The sequence below is a fragment of the Callithrix jacchus genome, chromosome 9 (assembly GCF_049354715.1).
Source record: "Callithrix jacchus isolate 240 chromosome 9, calJac240_pri, whole genome shotgun sequence".
Taxonomy (NCBI): Eukaryota; Metazoa; Chordata; class Mammalia; order Primates; family Cebidae; genus Callithrix; species Callithrix jacchus.
Genome location: NC_133510.1, coordinates 116,119,132 through 116,124,458, shown reverse-complemented (window position 1 = coordinate 116,124,458; position 5,327 = coordinate 116,119,132).

Sequence of the window (5,327 nt, the reverse complement as noted above, 5' to 3'; positions counted from 1 at the left end):
AGGCTCTGGTTGCCCGGCAACCAAGAACACAACATTCCACTGCGTGGCTGCAGCCTCGGAATCCACCCTGGGTGGGAGAGGGAAGGGGCTGCAAGGAGAGGAGCAGCCTCTGCCCCTCCTGGAGAGGCCTGTAACACCCCATCAAATGGGGGTGCAGTGGAGAGAATGGGGGTCCTTTGGCCAAGAAATTGCCTTTCTTAGTGTCCCACGTTTGGCCAAGCCTCTTCCTAGTTGGCTGGGATATGGCCTCACTAACCGGGCCACAGTTGTGTGTACTCAGGCTATGGCTCCAAAGAATAATTACTGGGCACACACTGCTAGCCAGACCCTAGGTGGAGTCATTCACCGCAGCTCTTTGAAGCACCACTCCCTGTCCTGGTGATGGGGCTCCTCTGGCTATTTCTCAGGGAGCCCCCCAGCCTGGTTAGGGAGACAAAGGGAGACCATCAGGACCTCCCAGTGGAAATCAGCTTGGAAGGGATGGTCTAGACTTGGGGAATGGGGGCACAGGGTAGGGGAGAAGCTGAGATAGTTTGGGCATTTATTTATTTATTTCACATGGAGTCTTGCTCTGCCACCCAGGCTGGAGTGCAGTGGCTCAATCTCGGCTTACTGCAACCTCTACCTCCCAGGTTCAAGCAATTCTCATGCCTCAGCCTCCTGAGTAGCTGAGAAACCCTGTCTCTACTAAAAATACAAAAATTAGCCACCATGCCGAGCTAATTTTTGTATTTTTAGTAGAGACAGGGTTTTGCCGTGTTGGCCACGCTGGTCTCAAATTCCTGACTTCAAGTGATCCACCTGCCTTGGCCTCCCAAAGTGCTGGCATTACAGGCGCGAGCCACTGCGTCCGGCCAGTAGTCTGGGCTTTCCTGTGAGTTGGATGCTATGCGCAGCACTCTATAGTATCTAAATTAATCCCTAAGACAGCCCTGTGGGGGGAGGGTGGTACTACAGAAAAGTACTCAGAGTAGTATAAAAAGTACCCTTGGGTTCTTCAACTGGAAGCAGCAAACACTGGCGTCTTGTCCTCCCTGGTTCTGGTCATTTTCTTTTCCATTTTAAATAATTTATTTTCCATTCAAAGAAATGTATTTTCTTAATGTAGAGCAATGCTGTTTCGAAACCTGTAGTCCCTTGTAATGCCCATTGCTTAAAATGCTCCTAAGGATTTTGTTAGAGCATGTTTTAAAAACTGAGTGAGGGCGGGGTGTGGTGGCTGATGCCTGTAATCTCAGCACTCCAGGAGGACTGGAAATGGCCATTGGCCATTGGTGGGAGGATTGCTTGTGCCCAGGAGTTCCAGCCCAGCCTGGGTGACATAGAGAAACCCCAGCTCTACAAAAAATAATAAGATTAGCCAGGGGTAGTGACATGTGTCTATAGTTCCAGCTACTCGGGAAGCTGAGGCAGGAGGATTGCTAGAGCCCAGGAGGTTGAGGTTGCAGTGAGCTATGATCACTCCACTGCACCCCAGCCTGGGCAACAGAGCAAGAGTCTGTCTCAATAAATAAATATTTAAGAAATTTAAAAGAATGAAAATAATGCACATTTTATCTTTGAGCATTTTTTAAATTAAATTGCACATGCTATCTTTCTGCACAAATAGATGTGAAGTTACGATAAGTTGTAGGATCTCATTTTTTCTTTCTTTCTTTCTTTTTTTTTTTTGAGACAGAGTCTCACTCTGTCACTCAGGCTGGAGTGCAGTGGCTCAATCTCGGGTCACTACAACCTCCGCTTCCCGGGTTCAAGAGAGTCTCCTGCCTCAGCCTCCAGAATAGCTGGGATTACAGGCATTTGCCACCACACCTGGCTAGATTTTTGTATTTCTAGTAGATACGGGGTTTCACCATCTTGGCCAGGCTGTTCTCGAACTCCTGGCTTCAGGAGACCTGGCCTCCTCGGCCTCCCAAAGTGCAGGGATTACAGGTATGAGCCACCGCTCCTGGCCTCCTTTAAAAAAAAAAAATTAAAAATATAAAGGTATCTTTTACAAAAAGTAAAATCGCTTTTTCCATATACAGTCCTATGGGTTTTGGCAAATGCATAAAGTCATGTAATCACCACCACAATCAATATACAGAACATTTCCATCACCCTAAAAAGCCCTTGTGCTCCTTTATAGTCAACCCTTACCAGCACCTCAGCCTCTGGCAACTTCCACATGTTCTCTATCCTTCGAGGTTTACCTTTTGCAGGATATTGTACATGTAATTACGGTATATCCTTTGTAGCCCTTTGAGTCTACCTTCTTTCACTTAGTAAGAGCCATTGACATTTATTCATATTAATATGTGTATCAGTAGCTCATTCTTTTTCATTCGTGGGTACATTATATTATGAATATTATAGTTTGCTGATTCATTCTCCAGATGAAAAGCAGGCAGGTTGCTTCCAGTTTTGGGCACTTGCAAATACAGGCTGTATTCATGTACAGGTTTTTATGCCAACATAAGTTTTTATTTTACTTGTCTTAATATGTGTGAGTGGTATTGCTGTGTCATATGGTAAGTGTGTATTTAACTGTATAACAAACTGCAGACTGGTTTTCAAGGTGGCTGTACTATTTTTATATTCACACTAGCAATGTAAAAGAGTTCTAGTTGCTCCATATCCTCACCAGCAGCTGGTATTGTCGGTTTTTTAAAAAGTCATTTTATGGTTGGGTGTGGTGGCTCATGCTAGAATCCCAGCACTTTGGGAGGCTGAGGCAGGTGGATCACCTGAGGTCAGGAGTTCAAGACCAGCCTGGGCAGCATGGTAAAACCCCATCTCTACTAAAAGTACAAAAATTAGCTGGGTGTGGGGGCATGCACCTATAATCCCAACTACTCAGTAAGCTGAGGCAGGAGAATCACTTGAATCTGGAAGGCAGATGTTGCAGTGAGCCAAGATCGAGCCACTGCAGTCCAGCCTGCCTGATGAGTGAGACTTTGTCTCCAAAAAAAGAAAAAAATCATTTTAATAGTTGCATTGTAGTATAGGTTATGGTTTAAAAAAAATTTCTTTTTTTTTGAGACAAGGTCTGGCTCTACCACAAGGCTGGAGTGCAGTGGCACGATCTTGGCTCACTGCAACCTCTACCTTCCAGACTCAAGCCATCCTCCCACCTCAGCCTCCCAAGAAGCTGGGACCTCTGGCACGTGCCACTGTGACCAGCTAATTTTTGTATATTTTGTAGGTGGGGTTTCACCATGTTGCCCAGGCTGGTCTTGAACTTGTGTGCTCAAGTGATCTGCCTGCTTCTGCCTCCCAACGTGCTGAGATTACAGGCATTAGCCACCACACCCGGCCTAGGTTACATTTTAATTTTTGAGATAACTGTAGATTTACATGTAGTTTAAGGACCGGTACAGAGAGATCCCGTATCCCTTCCACCCAGTTTCCCCCAGTGGTAAGATCTTGTGTAACTACAGTACGATATCACAATCAGAAAGTTGGCATTGATACAACCCACTGACCTCATTCAGATTTCACCATTCTCACATGCATTCATGGGCATGTGTGTGTATATTTAGTTCTATGCAACCTTGCCACAGGTATATTTATGTGACCACCACTATAGTCAAAATACAGAACAGTTCATCACAAAGATCACTAGAGGTGTCCCTGTTTCGTGCCTTCTCCCCTTCCTAAGCCCTGGCAACCATTCCTCTGTTCTCCATCTGTCTAATCTTGGCATGTCAAGGATGTCAGAGAAATAGAATTGGCCAGCCACTGTGGCCACGCCTGTAATTCCAACACTTTGAGGGGTGGAGGTGGGAAGATCGCTTGAGTCCAGGAGTTTCACCAGCCTGGGCAACATGATGAAACCCTGTGTCTACAAAAAATACAAAAATTATCCAGGTGTGGCATGTGCCTGTAGTCTCAGCTACTTGGGAGGCTGAAGCAGGAGGATCACTTGATCCTGGGAGGCAGAGGCTGCAGTGAGCCATGATAGCGTCACTGCACTCCAGCCTCAGTGACAGAGCAAGACCCTGCCTCAAAAGCAAGGAAGTGGAGGGGAGGGGAGGGAAGGTAAGGGAAAGGCAGGAAAGGAAGAAAAGGAGAGAGAAAGGGAATCATTCAGTATGTAACCTTCTGAGATTGGCTTTTTTCACGCCCCATGATTCTCTTGAGATCCATCCTGGTTGGTGCGTCTATAGATAGTTCCTTTGGATTGTGGAGTAGCATGCCATGGTACAGGTGTACTGCAGCTTGTTTCACCATTCAGGCTGAAGGACATTTGGGTTGTTTCCAGTTTTTAAGAATAAAGCTATTAAGAGTAAAGCTGGGTTAGGTGCAGTAGCTCATGCCTGTAATCTCAGCACTTTGGGAGGCTGAAGCAGGAGGACCTCTTGAACCCAAGAGTTCAAGTCCAGCCTGGACAACATAGAGAGACCCTGTCTCCACACACACACACACACAGCTGGGTTTGGTGGCAGAGGCCTGTGGTCCTAGCTGCTTGGGAGGCTGAGGCTGGAGCCCGTGAGGTCAAGGCTGCAGGAAGCTGTGATCATATCGCTGCACTGCAGCCTAGGCGACAGAGCGAGACCCTGCCTTTAAAATATATGCATACATATATAACAGTATATCAATATAAATAAATTATATATATAATGATGCCACAAAGATTCATGTGCTATTTTCTGTGGGAACCTACACCTTCATTTCTTTGGGATAAATGGCCAAGAGTGCAATTGTTGGACTTTATGGTAAGTGACATTTCTTTATAGAAACTGTCAGCTGGGCACAGTGGCTTATGCCAGTAATCCCAGCACTTGGGGAGGTGGAGGCGGGCAGATCACCTGAGGTCAGGAGTTCGAGACCAGCCTGGCTAACATGGTGAAACTCCATCTCTACTAAAAATACAAAAATTAGCCTGGTGTGGTGGTGCACATCTGTAGTCCCAGCTACTCTACTTGGGAGACAGAGGCAGGAGAATTGCTTGAACCCAGGAGGCAGAGGTTGCAGTGAGCTGCACTCCAGCCTGAGTGACAGAGAGAGACTCAGTCTCAAAAAACAAAAGAAAAAAAATTAAATAAAAAAATAAGAAGTGTCATATTCTTTGGCCTAGAGGCTGCACATTTTACATCTCTACCAGCAATAAATGAACGCTCCAGGGTTTCTGCATCTTAGCTCTCATCACTGTTTTTTTAAACTAAATTAAATTTTATTTTATTTGGGACAGAGTCTCACTCTGGTGAGATCTCAGCTCACTGTAACCTCCACCTCCCAGGTTCAAGAGATCCTCCTGCCTCAGCCTCCTGAGTAGCTGGGACTACAGCATGTGCCACCATGCCCAGCTAATTTTTGTATTTTTTTTAGTAGAGATGAGGTTTCGT